At 44.8% G+C, this 19,958-nt stretch overlaps 1 long non-coding RNA gene across 1 annotated transcript in view; it reads left to right on the forward strand.

The window, feature by feature from the left end:
• Positions 1-19,391, forward strand: part of LOC146019688 (uncharacterized) — a 98,943-nt gene extending 79,552 nt beyond the window's left edge. The window contains exons 3-4 of the long non-coding RNA XR_014450662.1: positions 18,869-19,041; positions 19,122-19,391. This is a non-coding gene — a long non-coding RNA (uncharacterized LOC146019688). The remainder of the gene's footprint in view (positions 1-18,868; positions 19,042-19,121) is intronic.
• The last annotated feature ends 567 nt before the right edge of the window (positions 19,392-19,958 follow it).

The following is a 19,958-nucleotide window of genomic DNA, read 5'->3' on the forward strand; positions in this document are numbered from 1 at the left end:
AGCGTCATCAGATTCTGACACCGCAAAGTCACTGTCACTGGTGGCATTAGTGTTATTGTGACGATTGCACAGTTTGCCTGACTTATGGCGTCGGTATCCAGAATCCTGGCGTCTGTCAGGGTGCTCCCCTGTTAGCCAGGTGTAAACCTTATTTTCCTCGTAGTCCATATCCACTGTGTGGCGCTTGTTTCTTTTAAATTTTAAGAGATCCTTCTTATAGGTCTCGCATTGCTGTTCAAGCTTTAGTACACTACCAGCATTAGTAGGGCTATTCAGTATTTCCTTGTGTTCATCCTGGAATTTGGCAATTTTGGATTTGGTCACCAGCAGTTCTCTGCCGGATTCCTCAATTACAAGGACCATGAGGTCCAAAGCCGCTCTGTTCAATATCCCTATCCAACTCAGGGCTATGACGCCCGATCGTGGGGATAATTTTAATGCAAAACCCACGCAGGATTTTGTTTGCACGGTAATAATCAGACAACGACGATCCATGCAGATGGAAATCGGTCTCACGTCGCCGTAATTTAAATAGATGCTGATGTAATTTCTCGATACGTAAATGAAAACTTTTCCCCAATGGGGACAAAAATATTCTGGCACCCAGTAGTGTCCTGGGAAGCCAAAGCTCCTGCTGTATCCATGCTAAGTGGAGAAATCCAGCAGAGGGCAAAAAAAGGTAGTGCTGTGTATAATAGTACAAAGTCAATAAGATAGGTGCCTTGCAGCTAATCACTATGCTGACACAGTGAAAGCATACACACAGTCCAATCCAGCCGGCACTCTGTGAATAAATAACAACGGGCCCCGGTGCCCAAGGCAATAATCCATATACAGTACCAGTTCCAAAAGTAATGGCACTCAGGAGGCAGAAGTAAATGCAAAACAACGGATGTGTATTAAAAGCTAAGCTTTCGGGGTTTCACCCCCTTCATCAGAGCACAATCCTACAGCAATCGATACATACAGACAAACCACATAAATTCCTTACTGCTGGCTGCTTCTCCCGCCACCGTCCCTGCCGGGCACACGCTGCAAGAAGCCAGAAGTCAGGCTGCTGACGTCACTTCCAGGTAAGCAACACCTGCAGCTTACGTTCCAAGGCGGCCATGTCATCATACAGACCGCATCCAGACATTCGCTCAGTTCTGACTTGTAGATCTGAGTATGTAGTCTACGTGATAGTGTGCCCATGTGGCCACTATTATGTGGGTCAGACGACGCAATCGTTCCGCGTCAGGATGGCACTCCACCGGTCGGCCATCAACTTGGCCTTATCTGGCAGAGTGGTGGAGCAGCCGGTGGCACGCCACTTTAAAGCATTGGGCCACACGTTGGCTTCATTAAAATATTTCATTATTGATACGGTGGCTGAATCCGCCAGGGGCGGTGATAGAGCTAAAAAATTGCTCATTTGTGAATCTAGGTGGATCTTCCGTCTTAAAACAATTCACCCGCATGGTTTAAATGACAAAATTAGTTGGAATGCGATGACCTGACTTTTCTGCTGTTGTATTGTATGTATTTTTTATTTTTCATGTATTTCCTGTATGTGTTTATGTTTGTATTATGCCTCTGATTATGTATTTTATGTAATGATGGCAAGTGTAACCTCTTTGCTTGTTTTTTCCCCCTGAAAATAATATCATGCGCAAACTTATTTTTACACCTCATAACTTCATTGACCTGAGGAATGAAGGAATAAACACTGCTGCTCTGATTCATATAATGTGTATATATATATATATATATATATATATATATATATATATATATAGCCTCAATCTGCTCCCTTAGGGCTAGCGGTGCGCTGTCTGGATGCGGTCTGTCTGATGACATGGCCGCCTTGGAACGGCAAGCTGCAGGCGTTGCTTAGCAACGCGGCGCTTGCTGTTACCCAAGAGCGACGTCAGCAGCCTGACTTCCGGCTTCTTGCAGCAGGTGCCCGGCGGGGACGGCGGCGGAAGAAGAAGCCAGCAGTAAGGTATTTATGTGGTTTGTCTGTATGTATCGATTGCTGTAGGATTGTGCTCTGATGAAGGGGGTGAAACCCGAAAGCTTAGCTTTTAATACACATCCGTTTTTTTGCATTTACTTCTGCCTCCTGAGTGCCATTACTTTTGGAACTGGTATATGGATTATTGCCTTGGGCACCGGGGTCCGTTGTTATTTATTCACAGAGTGCCGGCTGGATTGGACTGTGTATATGTATATATATATATATATATATATATATATATATATATATATATATTCCTTAATTCCTCAGGTCAATGAAGTTATGAGGTGTAAAAATAAGTTTGCGCATGAGGTTATTTTCAGTGCTACTGCTTAGATTTAATGCCTGGTATTCACACACAACACAACACCATAAATTAGTCGTCCATTTACAGAAGATGTAAATAAATGTACACAGAACAACATTATGTACGGATGTATTTTTGCTTCTTTTTTCCCTTGTGTAGCCACGTCCCTCCTATTATCTACTTTGTAATAAGTAGGATGATGAAAAGGAACTTTTCTTTCAGTTTGTATTATTCTGTGTGTCCTACATGTGCCGTTATTGTACAACAATCAGGAATTCCTGTTGCATTGATCCTGTACTTAGAGCACCAGTCAGTAGCAGCCGTCAGGCTTGTTGTGAATGAAAGGAGACATCTAAACGTCAATGAATTGCTGAGGGAGACAAATGTCAGACACATTGCCTCAATCAGCGTATACTGCTTAGTTTACATGCCTAATAAGAGCATAATGAATATACCAGCAGCAAGCAGGCACTTGGAGTTTTGTTATCAAACAGAATAAAATATTTATCTGTCTGTTGATAAGTAAATGTAATACATCATGTACCTGTATGCAGGGCTGCCAAGAGAAATCCTGGGCCCCGGTACACCAACTTCCAGGGCCCCCATGGGGGTGTGGGACCACGGCATATTAATACATACAAACATACAGATCTTTCTTACTATACAAGAGGCCTTTGCCTTTATATTATACACTATATATATATATATATATATATATATATATATATATATATATATATATATATATATATATATATATATAATCTATAAAGTCCACTATTATGCCAGCACTTTACAGGGTAATGGAATTGGTGTAATCCAAAAATCTGTACAGATAATCCAATGAAAGAGTCACACAAGCAATTATGCAGGAATTACTGTTATGAGCGGCTAGCTAATCATGATGTAGCTGGTTACTGCCGTCTGGTGGAATGCGGAGGGGGAGCAGTGGAACACACGTGTGTGTGCCCTGACTTCCTACTCTGCGTGATACCAGAAGTACGGTGCCGAGCACTTCCGGTAGGATGGACCTAGGCGTCCAGAGGGGATGGAGAGATGGGACTACATTGGGGGTATTTATATGGGTAAGTGAATGTCTTTTCATGTGTATATTTATGCTGTGTCACCCTGAGGACAAGGGAGACCCTGAAAGCACTAGGTAGGCGCTAAAACAGTAATTCCTGCATAATAGCTTGTGTGCCCCCTTCATTATATATATATATATATATATATATATATATATATATCTAAACTTTACAGAAAAAGCGTCACTCCAGGACTTGTGCATATAGGTAAATTTATTGTGGTGTCAACGGCGTTTCGGGCCTCATCAGGACCTACATTGTGAGTGTGTACAAACATAAAATATATACTCACACAACCATGGAACTCCGGCGTCCCCCCGTCCGTTCCCTCCCCCGGCACCTCCGTCTCTCAACAGGACTTCCGGTGGAGATGACGTCATGCCAGTCTTAGAAGCCAGACAGGGACGCCGCAAGCACTGGCAAAACAACATATAGAGACATTTGTGAATATACATGTACAAAACGTGTAAAAAAAACCACTATCGTGCTTAGTGCTATCGCTCAATACAAAACTTCTGTTTCGTAGTTTTGTATTGATGCTGGGAAGTGCAACATTATTGGATGGGGGGTGGTTGGCTAGATGTTGGGCACTGGGCTGGGTCTGCGGGTTGGTTGGGTAGATGGGGGTGCACTGGGCTGGGGGATGGTTGGGTAGATGGGTGGTACACTGAGCTGGGGTTGGTTCGGTAGATGGGCGGGCACTGGGCTTGGACAGGGGATGGCAGCACTGATTCTGGGATTGCTTGTCTACCCATGCGTATTGCAGCACCTCAGCTCTGGCTGCTGCTACTTAAAGCTCCCAATCAGTGTGACTCATGATGAGGGCTACTGCCAGGGGGAGAGGCAGGGGTGCCACCGAGTTGTACCCCCTGCTGGGTCTCAGGATACGATCAGTGCTGGGACTGGCACTTGCTGTGGGAGCTGCTAAGCTACACCCTAGCACAGCCAGAACAAGTATAGTATAATGTGTACATATAAGACGCTGTGTGTGATGTGCTCACTGATGCTGGGAAACTAGTAACATAGTCAGGGGCTGGCTTACACTTTTAAGCCTGGGGGGGCAAATATAATCAAGTGGCCCTGCTTTTTCTACCAGCCCTCCTTCTAAAAACCCTGTAGTATCATTGTGTAGTATCTTTAGAATGTAAGCTCTAATGAGCAGGGCCCTCTCTCGTTCATGTGCTTTTCTTAGAATATATCTCTGCCACTGTTATAATTGCATCAGTGTCTTTTTAATTTACCATGTACCTGTCCTAATTTGCATGTGTACTGTAAATCACAAGCTTTCTTGTATTGTTCTTTGCTCATCTATGTATTGTCAGGTGCTGCAGAACCCTTGTGGCGCCATATAAATAAACGATAATAATAATTGTGCTCTACCTGCGTATATTCTTGACTGCCCACTCTATAGCTGTCTCTCAGAATGATATCCCAATACCAACAGTGGCATCCCAACTCTCCTGTTGGATCCTGGGGTGTATATTAACTCTATGCCCAGACCTCCCCTACAGCATAAAGCTGTGTACACACGGGGCAATATGATCGCTGGCAATGTATTGGTCAGAAATCATATTGCTCAGTGTCCCGTTTTCATCAGCGACCAGAGTTGGTTGCTGATGAAAATGACACACTGCCGGGAGAAGAGGCAGGGGAAGTCGCTAGTTGGAGGAGCATTCTCCTCCGACCAGCGACAATTAGGGGGCTGAAAACGGGAGCGAGGACACTCTAAATGCTGGCAATATGGTCGCACAGCAACCATATTGCCAGTGGTTTTTGCATGTGTGTACCGTGTGCACCTTTAACTCTACCCCTCCCCTCCCATCTAATCCATAAACCTGACCCCAGTATATAAACTAGGTAAAACGAGAGTCACTGGCTAGCACCACCTACTCGCCTCATCTATCACATTGAGACAGCAGGGCAAAAATCATTCGATGGTCGCCGACCATCGAATGATTTCTCGAGCTCTCGCAGATCTGTCAGTCTCTGCTGACTTAGATCTAAGGGGAAAAGAGCAGGAAGCTGACATCCGGCACCTGCATCACCGGCGCATTTCCATTTGAACAGGCCACGATTTCATGGGAACGCCCATCAAATACTGGGCAATCCCATGGGCTCAATCCATGTCTGCTGTCCACACTGCTGCATGCCACGCCTGCACGTATTAAGCAGCTGCGCATGCGCAGAAAAGTTTATGCGCATACTCAGTTGCCCAGCATTGCTCCCATGTGCGAACACAGCAGTTAGAATGAGGGCCTATATGTACACTGTGGCATATACTGTATTTGTGTCCAATCTGAAAGGGAGCGTGACGGGCTACGTAAGTATACTTACCCTGTCCCCCTTATTTTAACCCTACCCCCAAGTGCCTAACCCCTCATTTTTAGCGCCTAACATCCCCCTTCCTGCAGCCTTATCTTTACCATACCCCCTCAACTCTAACCATAACCATGTGCCCACAACTTGGGATTCCAAACCAAGTTTTTGACTACAGCCCCACACAGCACTATAGCACATTACAGTGCACACCGTATAACCAGCCCTTTACCCCATATTACCCCCAGTACACACAACACAATTTAACATTACATTATACACAGACCCCCACCTTTCTCATATTACACCCAGTACATTATACACAGCCCCCCTCCCTAATATTACACCCAGTACACTATAAACATCCCCCCTTTTCCAAATTAGACACAGGACATTATACACAGCCCCCTCCCCATATTACACCCAGAACATGATACACAGCCCCCTCCCCCAAATTACACCCCATACATTATACACAGCCCCCCTCCCCCATAGTACAATACATTATGCACAGCCCCCCTCCCCCATAGTACAATACATTATACACAGCCCCCCTCCCCCATAGTACAATACATTATGCACAGCCCCCCTCCCCCATAGAACAATACATTATACACAGCCCCCCTCCCCATAGTACAATACATTATGCACAGCCCCCCTCCCCCATAGTACAATACATTATGCACAGCCCCCCTCCCCCATAGTACAATACATTATGCACAGCCCCCCTTCCCCATATTATACCCAAGACATTACACACAGTGCCTCCCTCAATATTACACCCAATGCACACTCACCCACTTGGCTTTCTTGTAGTGTCCTCTTGTGAGGTGAAGAGCAGGGAACATTGTGGTGGGGGAGGCAGGCAGCGTAGAGCAGGCAGAGGAGCTGGACCAGGAAGAGCAGGGCTGAGTGATGATACATGGCATGCAGCAGCAGCACAGTGTGGTGGGCGGGGCCAGCCTCCGGGAAGCCAGAAGTACCACATGACATCCCCTGCAGCTGAGCCAGCCTCCTCCTCTCTACTTATACAGTTACAGTAGGTGACCAGCTCTCCCCGGGACTGGTGAGAGCTGCCGCCCGAGGACACCCCCCCCCTCCTCCCCCCCACCCCCGCCCGTGGGGGCACCCGCCCGCACCCCCACTACAGCGCTGCAAAAAAAAAAAAAATGTAAAGTGTGTGTCTGTGTGTGTCTCCGGACCCGGGCCCCCCTGATAGGCCCGGGCCCAGGTAAAATGTACCCGCCCCCCCTGCCTCTCGGCGGCCCTGCCTGTATGAAAAGTGTCAGATAATTAACTCTCAGCTTGTTCATGCAAAACCTTGTAACCTATGCTCCTAGGTAGAGCACTGATTTGTACTAGCATATCTAATGAGTCCTTCAATAAGTTCATAGGGTCCTTGGCTTAATATCTCATGTAGTTAGCAATTTCAACCACTGATAGGTGTTAAAGAAGAATTCCATCCATATTGTAAACTGTAGCATTAGTTGGAGTCTACTATGGGCCAGATGTATCGAGCTTCAAAAAGTGATAAAGTGGAGAGTAATAAAAAATCATCCAATCAGCTCCTACGGTACCTGTAATTTTTCAATCTCCGCCCACAAGTCTCCTCCCATCCGGGAGTCGAGCCCACCCTGCCCCACCAACCAACACTCCCGGCTACGCGATCACCGCAGAACCCGGAAGTGCCGCTGGTTGCTGTAGAAACGGCGTGGATCGACAGCCGGCGTCCTCCCCTGCAGCAGACACCAGTGAAGTGTCCAGGCCGGGGACAACGTCGAGGGGCCCTCCAGACGAGAGAAGAAGCAGCGGCTATCAGGTATGTGCACGGTGCACCGCCGGAGGTGCTTGGGACGCCAGCCTTTGACGACACCCTGCCACCTTCCTTGACCCACAGACTGTCCTCCCCCCACTTGGGACATTCTGGGCAGCGCCCAACCCAGAGATATCTGACTGATCCCCTCAACCCTTTTTCTCCCCCCCTTCACCACCCCCCTTCCCACTCCGACTGTGCCATCTCCACACAGGAGACCTTGCCAATAAACATTTTATAGTAAAAGGGTCATTCTCAATAATAGAGTACATCCATCAGAGAAATGAATGGTGGACACACCAAAGAAAGGGCACAAAGTCCATGTACAAAAGAGTTACCACATCCATCAAATGTATACATGGTGGTCCACCGGCAGGGTCACTGATGTCCGACGGCCGTTTCGATGTTTTATCACCGTCCTCAGGAGCATAAGTGCTCCTGTGAGACCGGATATATATATAGTGCATCAAACAATAATAATGGCACACACCTGTTTGCCTGCTCACCTAGGATCACCTGTGTTCATGATTTTCAACACATACTGCGTGTATGTTGCAAGGAACAAGCCAGCGTATCCAGGAAGTGATGCGACGTCGGTTCTGGCAGAAGCCGGTCACCACGTCCGTCACCAAGGTGACGCTGTGGGACGGGTAGAAGAGGCGCTGACATCACAGGCACATCCTCGGGCTGGGCGGAAAACAGTCCCGGAGGTCATGTCCATGGAAACGCGCCTGTATAATAATTAACTAACTAGCGCACCAGACACCCACAAATGGCCGAGATCCCAACAAATTGCCAGGATTCACCGCCAATGTGGGGGTTAGCGCAAGGTTTAAAGGGAAGAAGTACATGATAAAGAAAGGGACCGGACTAAACGCCCAACACCTCTCGCATCAGTCAAAATTCCCACTTGCCCTACCTTTACTGATAAATACTATGAAACATGAACTGGTGTCCAAAAGCAGGCAAACGATGTATCAAAAGAAAAACCGTATAAGCACCAAATAATCCAGATAGGTATCTCATACTTAAACTGTATATATGGACAAAATTCAAAAAAATATCGAAAAGCTTGTGGAAAAATAATGTCTATAAGAAGCAGCAGAGATTGCTCCTCATTGAGTCCATTTGGAGAAACGCAATCAAGGAGGTTGATCCAATAGCATTCCCTTCGCAATAGGAGATTACCACGATCCCCCTTCATTGTATGTTTGAGATTATGAAAATGCTTGGCAACAGGAGGAGTACTAGCATCAATAGAAACAAAGGCTTTTTTCAGTGAAGACCGGTGCATGGCAATTCTTTCTTTCAAAGTCCTTATCATCTTGCCAATGTACACCAATTTGCATGAGCAGGTTAAAGCGTACACCACATAATGACTATCAGAATTAAGATGGAATCGAATGGGATATGTTTTGGGAGTTCGGGTATCTAGACAGGAAAAGTTAATACATATTGGCAATTAACAAATTTTTAACATTTAAAGCTGCCATTCTTGGGTGTAAGCCACCCAGAGGTTTTTATAGGTATCAAATCAGAATTAGCAACTAGATCTTTAACGTTACTACTCTTTTTTTGTAGCAATGCCAATGACTAAGAATTACATCTCGTATTTTTTTAGAGGCTATAGAGTACGTGCTGACAAATGCCAATCTATCAGTCTGATTATTCTTGGTAAAAGAAACCAAAGACTGTTCTTGAGTCAACTCAACACAATGAGTAATTGCATCCTGAATTTCTTGTAACGCATATCCCATTTCTATAAACTTGTCACCCATTTCTGTGAGTGCTGTCAATAATTCATCATCCTCAGATGTGCGTCTTACCCTGAGTAATTGTAACAAAGGTAACCCACATTTTAAGTGGCATAGGGTGAAAATTGTCTGCCATCAATACAGTGTTTCTATTCGGGTCACAATGGAACCATCCACCAGCGTGACCCCAACATCCAGGAAGCTAATATATGTATCACTGAAAGCCATAGTAAAATGTATAGTAGTCTGTAATTAATTCAAATAGTCCACAAAGTCAGTCGACCGTTCAGGCCCACCAGTCCACACCATGAAAAGATCATCTATATATCTCACGTAAAAAAACACAAAAATTTAATATTGGCTATGAGACATGATGGGGGAAATTTAATAAAGGAAATTTGTAAAAAATAGGTGTATTTGTATCCAGAAATACACTTATTTTTGACATTTACTATCCCAAAAATACAGCAATTCGTATTGATAGCACATCAATACGAATACGAATTGCCGTATTTTCGGGATAGTAAATGTCAAAAATAAGTGTATTTCTGGATACAAATACACCTATTTTTTTACAAATTTCCTTTAGTAACTTTCCCCCGATGTGTTGATTCTCATACATGTGCATGAATACATTTGCGTAGGCTGGGGCCATGTTTGACCCAATAGCCGTACCCTGTGACTGCAAAAAAATGTACTTTAAAAAAGAAAATAATTTTTGGTTAACACAATCTCTAGAAGAAAATTAACATTAGGACCTCCATAGTGTGGACTGGTAGAGATCAAACCTTCCTTGTGGACAATATTGGTATACAAGCTAGACACGTCTAATGTTACCAATAGCGCATTTGTAAGCAGGTTTTCCAATCTTTGTAATTTCTGAATGAAATCTGTAGTATCTCGCAAGTAATAAGTAGTATTCTGTACAACTGGTTAAAGCCAGAAATCAATATACTGAGACAATGGCTGGCATATAGAACCACATGAGGACACTATTGGGAGGGCAGGCAGGTCAAAAAGGGTCTTCTGTATTTTGGGTAATTTCCTATTTACAGATACAGTATAAGTTGGGTCATAAGTCAAACTCTTATAGCAAGCTGAGTCAGATAGCTGTCTGTGTACCTCAGTAATGTAGTCGCTTCTATTTAAATTCACCACCTCGCACCCTTTGTCAGTGGGGCGGATGTTGATTTTAGTATTAGCTCCAAGATTTTTAAGGGCTAAATTCTGCTCCCTTGTTAAATTGGAATAATATATTTTTTGTTGACCAATAAAGCTTAGAGTATTTCAATAGAGGGGTTGGAGCAGCGGTGCTCAAAATGGGTTATGTTGTCTATCAGGTTGAGGATGTTTAGAAAATAAATCTTTTAATTTCAGCAGTCGATGAAAGCGATAAAACTCTATTTCAAAATCAAATGAACGTTGTTTAAACGTTCGGTACTTATGTATTATCTGGGCGCCCGATTTTTTCATTGCATGCCACTACTTAAAGCATGGGTCTTCAACCTATGGCCCTCCAGATGTTGTGAAACTACATGTTCCAACATGCATTGCCACATTTTTTCTATAAGAGCATGCCAAAACTGTCAGGGCATGCTGGGAAATGTAGTTCCAAAACATCTGGAGGGCCACAGGTTGAAGACCTGTGTCTTAAGGCATGCGATGCGATTTTTCATTGTAAAGACCAGATTTTTAATTGTATAGTCAACCATGGGTGATTTCAAACCCCCATTATCCAACTACGCATGGAGTTTATTCTATATAGTGTGGCAAGCGCAGCGAGCCCCGTGAGGGGACGCGGATTACTTTACATGTATTCTGCGTCCCCTCGCGGGGCTTGGTGCGCTTGCCACGCTTCGGGCTCGGTGGCTCGCTGCGCTCACCACACTATATAAAATCAACTCCATGCGTAGTTGGATAGTGGGGGTATGAAATCACCATGGGTGACTATACAATTAAAAATCGGGTCCTTACAATAAAAAATCGCATCGCATGATTTGTATGCCACTATATTGCATGCGATGCGATGCGATGCGATGTGATGAAAAAATCGGGCGCCCAGATATTACATAAGTACCAAACGTTCTAACAAAGGAAAGTCCCTTGCCCAGAACATCTAATTCATTTACGCTAGGTGTGTAATCAGATAAATTGAAAACTACGGCTTTGCTTTGTTTCTGCGACCCTGTTGCTTTTTTCCCCTGCACTTAGCTCCGCTCCTCCTACAAGTTCTCCTTCTGTTTGACCCTGGTATTTGGAGCGGGTGACACTGCCCTTCGGAAAAACCTGTTTGCCTGATTGGTCTGAATCACTAGCAGAGGTGTGTGTCTCAATGTCAGAAAAGCCCTTGTCTACACGTCCTGCCCGTCTACATCGTGTCTTAAAGTGGTCTCTCCAGTTAGTTTTGGAGTATATATATATATATATAATATATATATATATATATATATATATATATATATATATATATATACAGGGCCGTTTCTAGAGGCAGACAAGCCGTGCAGCAGCCCGGGGCGCCGCACGGCTTGTCCGCCTCTAATAAACAGCCGGGGCGCCCGGCAGCTCCCCCCAGCGCCGCCTCCCTTCCTCCCCCTCTCGGCTCTCACCGCCTGCCGCCGCGGCGCCACAGACACAGCTGCTGATTAATTTCCGAGGGGAGGGGAGCGCATCGTGCGTCTCTCCTTCCCCTCTCTCACTGTGTCACTGGGCTGTCAGCCAATCAGGAGCCAGCCCACGATGTAACTATGAATGGCTGACAGCTCAGTGAAGGGGAAGGAGAGACATGCGATGCACTCCGCTCCACTCCCCAAGGAAGATGAAGAAGAGGCAGCAGCAGAGGCGATGGCAGCAGGGGGAGACGCAGAGAGTGAGACAGTGAGTTACTGTATGCTGCTTCCGGCACTGTGGTGCATATTTGGCACTGTGGGGGCATATATCTGTGGCACTGTGGGGGCATATATCTGTGGCACTGTGGGGGCATATTTGGCATTGTGGGGGCATATATCTGTGGCACTGTGGGGGCATATTTGGCACTGTGGGGGCATATATCTGTGGCACTATGGGGCATATTTGGCACTGTTGGGGCATAGCTGTCACTGTGGGGGCATATATGTGTGGCGCTGTGGGGGCATATGTGTGGCACTGTGGGGGAATAGCTGTCACTGTGGGGGCATATATGTGTGGCGCTGTGGGGGGCATATCCAGCACTGTGGGGGCATATATGTGTGGCACTGTGGGGCATATTTGGGACTGTGGGGGCATATATGTGTGGCACTGTGGGGGCATATTTGGCACTATGGGGGCATAGCGGTCACTGTGGGGGCATATCTGTGGCACTGTGGGGAATAGCTGTCCATGTGGGGGCATATATGTGTGGCGCTGTGGGCGGCATATCCAGCACTGTGGGGGCATATATGTGTGGTACTGTGGGGCATATTTGGCACTGTGTGGGCATATATGTGTGGCACTGTGGGGACATATTTGGCACTGTGGGGGCATAGCGGTCACTGTGGGGGCATATCTGTGGCACTGTGGGGGCATATTTGGCACTGTGGGGGCATATGCGTGGCACTGTGGGGGCATAGCTGTCACTGTGGGGGCATATATGTGTGGCACTGTGGGGGCATATCTGGCACTGTGGGGGCATATTAGTAAACGGCATCAGTTGTGCAGCAGCGGCTCGTGGGGCATAATGTGTAATGGGCATTACGGTGTGGGGAGTATTGTGTAATTGCCATCCCAGTGTGGGGTGTAATGGGCATCACAGTGTGGGGTCTAAAGGGCATCACGGTGTGCGACATAAAGTGTAATTGTCATCACGGTGTGCAACAAAAATGTGTAATTTTTATCACGGTGTGCGGCGTAATATGTAATTGGCATCACAGTGTGCGGCATAATCAGCGTGGTAACTATAGCACCGCAGCCCCCGCCACCGCGGGGGGGCGCTGTGCATGTGGGGGCGCCGGGGGCTGCGGTGCCATAGTTACCCCCCAATCCCCCGCAGACTTAGCTATCTCGCTGGTCCCGGCGGCTCCGTTCTTCTGCTGAGGACCACCACAAAATGGCGGCCCCCATATAGCACACAGTTCTCTGAAACTGTCTGCTGTATGGGGGCGGCCATTTTGTGGTGGTCCTCAGCAGAAGAAGAACGGAGCCGCCGGGACCAGCGCTATAGGTAAGGCTGCAGGGGATTGGGGGGGGGGTTTGCATGGGCGGCGGGGCGGCGGGGGATTGGGGGGGTTTGCATGGGCGGCGGGGCGGCGGGGGATTGGGGGTGCTTGGCGGGGCGGCGGCGGGGGGGCGTTAGGGGGGGCGCCCAAAACTTAGTTACGCCACTGGGCATAATGTGTAATTGTCATCACGGTGTGCGACGTAATGTGTAATGGTCATCACGGTGTGCGACGTAATGTGTAATTGTCATCACGGTGTGCGGCGTCATGTGTAATTGGCATCATGGATAAATAGTGTATAATGATTTAAGTAGCCTGTCATTGTTTGGCCTTGATCTGTGAGGCGCACTAGGTCACTGTGTGGGCCTTTATATTTTTTATGTCACTGTGTGGCCTTCAGCCTGTAAACTTAAGTGTAGTAGGACAATGGCAACTCCTGCGGTAACCAATGTCTGGTCATGCAGGTTGCAAAAGTGTGATGTAAGGTAATTGTTTTCCTGCTAGGCCACGCCCTTATATTAAGCCACACCCATTTTTCTAATTAAGCCACACACCCTATCTTGCTGCAATTTCTTATATGCCATGTTATGTATTTGGGGGGGAGGGCGCATTTTTTTTTCTTCGCCCTGGGAGCTAAATTGTCTAGAAACGGCCCTGTATATACACATACACACACATATACACACACACACATTGGAAGTTTGCAACAGAATTGCTAATAAAAGCAGTAGACTTATAGGGTGAGATTTAATAGGATGAGATATTCAAAAAGTGAGAGATTTGGTAAGAAATCTCCAATTTTTTTAAAGCGGCAATCATTTACACTGCAAAACCAGTTTGATGTTGCAGTGTAAATGATTGCCGCTTTAAAAAACCTGGAGATTTCTTCCCAAATCTCTCACTTTTTGAATATCTCATCCTATTAAATCTCACCCATGGTGTTCCCATATGCAAATACGTGCAGGGGGTTTCCAGTTACATCTGGGTCATAAGGCCTACTTAATGAAGGTCGACCACTGAAGGTTGACAGGGCTTAAATTGACACTTGAAATAGGTTGACATGGCTAAGGTAAAAAAGGGTTGGAATGTCAACACAAGCATTAGGTCGACAATGGGAATGTCGACAGTCAAAATGTCAACATGAGTTTTCATGTTTTTGTCTGGAATGTGGACATAGTTGACATTGACACCTATGTGTACCATGTGCTCTCGGCACACCCACCACACCCTAGTGAATGGTAGGTTATGAAATACCGCCTGTTGACCGATGTCGGCAAAAAAACTAAAGGAAAACTCATGTCAACTTTTTGACTGTTGACCTTTCCATTGTCGACCTTCCAACCCTGTCGACCTTAGTAATGTAGACCTATATCGGGTGTCAACCTCCAGTGGTCGACCCAATGTATGTCAACCTTAATTCATTCGACGTAGTGACTGTATCCCCTAAATCCTGTGTTTGCCCCTGTGTCCCCCCATATACCGGCCAAATAGTTTTCATTTAGTAATAACTGCAGAACAACATAGAACCCTAGACAACATAATCTGTGCCACAACAATATGATCCTAGTGATTATAGGCATCTCACATCTCACGTGTATGATGGATAGTCACTGGGATAATGCATGTTGCTAGGCAATGACATACGTGTAATGTATTAACAAATGTCCTGTGCAAAATGATAAATGTTTGGGGCATAGCAGTGTTTATACAGGAGCGATTATACTTTACACTTAATAATTGCCAGGTAAACGGGATTGTCGAGATGTTCAGATTACCAAGGGGCCCCACTGAGGGGTACATTTCCTATGTTCCCCTACTGAAAAGAGCAGCCAATCAAATTCTGTCGATCATTTCTCTGTTGCATCCTAGAAAATGATAGACAGAATCTCATTGGTTGCTATGGGCAACAGCACCTCTTTTTTTTTTTCATTTTTAGGAGATTTAGTAAATTTACCCCTGAATTTCTATACTAACCAGGTTAGGGCTCTAGTTCTCCCAGGACCGTCGTCTTTACCCCTCCAAACCTTCCACCTATAGTACTTATTTCCCTATATTGACACACTATGCTCCTCTGGGTATGGGTCATAGGGTCAAACCTAGGAAGGTCGACATGCATGAGGTTGACCACTAAAGGTCATCAAGGCTTAGGTCGACAGGGTCAGAATGTCGACACAATCATTAGATCGACAATAGGAAGGTCCACAGTCAAAAGGTTGACATGAGTTTTTCATGTTTTTTTACACAAATTTCGACGTAAGTTGACATGGACACCGTATCAGTGTACCACTGCGCTCGCCAGGTTCTGGGCACTATTAAATTCTCCCTCCGCACCCTAGTGGATGGTAGGGTATGAAATACTGGCTGTTTTCGTTAAAAAAAACATGAAAAACTAATTTAGATCGTTTGACTGTTGACCTTTTCCATTGTCGACCTAATGCTTCTGTCAACCTTCCAACCCGGACGACCTTGGCCATGTTAATTGCTCCGCTGTGTATAATATACCCTGCTGTTTGTGAAAACCCCACTCATGTCTGATATTTAAAGAATTTTGAACCACTTGAAAAGTAAAAAAAAAACCATAGCGCTTCCGGCTCCCCGCTCCTAAAGTCCCTCTGAAGAAGTCCTCAACATCACGTCCCCCGTTAGAAATAAACTTGGGCCGACCATAAAAAGAACCCGCTAATGATGCTCCCATTTCATGGGATATTACACCACAATGATAATAACCCTCCCATTTGCATCTGATCTTCCAAAAGACTTAAGGAAATTAGCTTTCGAGCCACTTAGAAGAGGTAATTTATGGCAGAATGAGGGGGGGGGGGGGGGGGGGCAGCCAGCGGTAATGTAATACGTAGTTACCATATCCCCTCTCTAAAGACAGGGAGCATTTGTGACCAAAAAAATAAAGATATGAAGAATTAAAAAAAAAAAAAAACTTGTGTGTTCTCTGTGTAAAATGAAGCAGCCCTTTGTGTGCCTGTACTATGATATTCCTCCTGCCAACCTGAGCTGAAAGGAGCTAGAAAACTCTGCGTATTTTACTTTCACAGTTAATGGGAATAAAATACCTCAGTGGATGAGTGCAGATGTGTTTGATACAAATAGTCATTTTCCTATTTGCTGCCTCATTGAGCATGATGAATGATTGGAGTCAGAGAAGCGGTGTGATAAATGGCAGCACCTTGGCTCCATTGCATGGCCTATTGATTCTTCTTCTTTATTACTCCTACAACCCAGCTGCTTGCTTTGCCCTCCCCACAGCCATGGGGGGAGCGATTGCTTCCTAGAAACTCAATTTATGAATAAGGCTAGATGTTGATTTTTAGAAAAAAAAAAACATTTAAAAAAAATATATATTTTAATAGGCTTTTGTTTTAATTTTACAGTACATGTTATATAGTGTTGATTTTTGTTTTATTCTTCCCTACCCTATTTCCCCCCTCATCGTTGCTTTACAAGAGCACAGCCTAATTACTAATTATTAAAATAAAACCCCTACAATAAAAAAGGAGGACACTGGGTAGCGCACAGTTGGTGTAATACAAATGCATTAGTGTCGCTTTAAATATAGGCAGGAACATTACTGCCTGTGCTATTCGGGAGAAGACTCGCATACAAGGTCTAATGCTTGTTTGATTGGGTACGGAGATAGTCCAGAGGATTTGGTGTCATATTAACTTTCATCTGTGCATAAAATACAGGCAGACATCGGTGGAGTTATGTGGTGTACCGTCTTCTAATAGTTTTTCTGATGTTGAGAATAAGTATATTTTAGCAGCATCTCAATTTCAGCCCTTTCTTCATATTTCCTAATAACTGTGTAGTCTGTGTTTCACGGCCTGCCATATATCAGGAGAACACGATCTAAGTGGCTGTGATACAGAGAGGGGCCATGCTGCAGTACTCCTAAAAAAAAAGAGCATTATTGAATAAAAATCCAAGTTAAATAAATTCCAGTACAGCCGCTACCGTGGTATTTGCTTAAAGCGTCCCCCAGCCGCTTCAAAATTGACATGCATGTTGCAATATAAAAACAAACTGACTATGACCATGCACATCCGAGCATTTAAAGCTTCATTTCCATAGACAACAGCTGCACGAAAGCAAATAACTCAGGAACTCCCAGGAAAAAACACTGGAAATTATTGGCCAAGGCCGGCAGGCAGAAGCTGACATTGCGGATGTAGCTTTGTTTGACTTGGGGAAATTAGCAAATGCCCTTTTCACATGACTTTTAGATGATACCTGATCGAGATGATTATTGGAAGTTTAGTTAAATATTGCACTCAAAAAAAGAACAGTTGCGGTGGCATTTTTAGCAGATATTTTTAGGATTTTTCACAGCGACGTTGACAAAGGGTTAAATAGGTCATGTTTTACGCAATAGACAACATGCGGCAAACTTAAGAAATATGCTCAAAATGTTACACTGTCACTTTTAGAGTAAAGTAACTTTTATCTCAGTGACTGCAGACCCAAAAAGTCTTATTAACTGAGTTTTTCTGACTTCAGATTAATTTATTGCACTCACCTGCTCTCGTGGAATTGATGGGAGGTCCTGAAAATCAGGCTGTATTCCTGGAGGCTGCTTACACCCCCTGCACTATATATCCCTCCCCAACATGGCCTCCCACTCATCCCCGTAGCCACCCGCACAAGGAGAAATAGGCAGGGTGATGACACAATCATCTCCACACCCCCAGAAAAAGCCCCAGTTCCGTGACCACTCCCCCTGTTGTGCCAAGCTGGCTGCTTCCTCCCAGAGGCGGCAGCCAGAAAGTCAGCAAGTATGATCTATTGGTTTGTAGATCCTCTTGTATGTTTTACTTAATATTTTACATTGTTTTCTGTCTTCTTTCTGCATTTTTATTAAATCATATCGGCTACATAATTTACATAGGTATACATTTTTACTTTAGTTGCCTCTGGATACGTCACAGAACTGCTTCGAAATGTATTCACTTTACAGAGCAGATCTCAAGACAAAAAGAATCCAGAAATATGTTATGTAGCACAATCAGTGTCCAGTATAGAGATGTTTGGGAAGCGGTTTTAAAGTTGATCAGTCACCACCACATTAAACCATATTAACATTTGGGCTAGGCATCAAAAACAGGAATTAACTGTTGTAATTATGTTTTCTTTCCTCTCGCCAAAGCACAGTTGTAGGGATCATCTTTCTTTTTAAACCAAACTCATTGCTGTTGTACCCTGCGCCACCCTCCCATTTGTAAGAGAAATGTGGCAAGCACCCTGCACACATAAAGGGCATGTAGCAAGCAAAATAAGCATGTCATGCGCAAACAACTTGATGTTAGTTATCTACCATGATGCAATATATGAATTCACTGCACTTCATTGTCTGACATTTAAATATATCTTATAGTTACTTTGTCATGCTTTTTTCATGTTTATTTCTTAGTGTATCATGCTCAGCAATGAACAGACACTGGAAAGAGTGGAAAAATGTATTTCCCAGTAATTCAAATGCCACCACTCCTACAACAGATGTGAATTAATAGCGAACAGGATGCAGGGGGGATGCAAGCCTAGACCAAATTTGTCAATCGGAGTCTCCTGCCAACAAGCTAATGTGTAAAGAGAGCATTTCAAAATCATTGTATCCACCATACTTTGATGTAGATGATGTAACTGTTCTCTAATACCCTGTTTAGATTGAGATGCCAGGTCGCACCCGGATGCGACCCAGCTAAGACTCCTTCAGACAGATGCCGGGACCCCGGTTACCATCTCCAAGCACCGGCTCTTCCTATGCTGTAAACGGGACCCCAGTTGCAACAGAAAAAAACACTTGTCTGGATTCTCTGGTCACTTTCCCTGGGTTTAGCCATTTCCAATGACAGAAATCCTGGGTTCATGTGTGATAACCTAAGGAAAAAGGGGTATTAGTGACCAATATTTTCACTGAAATGTTGGGTATTTGGAGTGGCTTCTCGAATTTTGAACTATTAAAGAGTCATTTACTGCTCTAGATGTGTCCACATATTACAAGCCAATATGGTGCATATGGGGTGCGAATGTTTACACTGGTGAATACATCTTTGGTACATACTGTAAGTACTTTGCACCTAACTGCAAATATTAGATTTAGTTTTGCAAGAAGATAACAATTACATAAGGTGAATGGTTTAAGGCTCAAGAAAGAGCATTTACAGGTAGATTGCACTTTGGATATCACATAGCTACCTGTAGCTCCTGAGATCTGATTGTGAATAAGTCAAAGTCAGTAGAAGTTAACCAAGGGCCACAAATTAATTCAGCCCTTTCAAACAAAGCAAAGCTACAAGCTGTATAAGTATAACCCAGGGTTGCCGACTTGCATAAAATCCTCTCCGGAAGAAGCCCGGAGAGGAATCTTTCATGCCGAGTTTGGGGGCGGGGCTTAACAGTGAAGCCCCACCCCCATTACGGCAAATATCCGAAATAACTGATCTCCATGGAGGGGGCGGGCCTAAAATGACACGATTGTGCCATATTAGCTCCGCCCCCTC

The sequence above is a fragment of the Crinia signifera genome, chromosome 1 (genome assembly GCF_055691185.1).
Source record: "Crinia signifera chromosome 1, ASM5569118v1, whole genome shotgun sequence".
Lineage (NCBI taxonomy): Eukaryota > Metazoa > Chordata > Amphibia > Anura > Myobatrachidae > Crinia > Crinia signifera.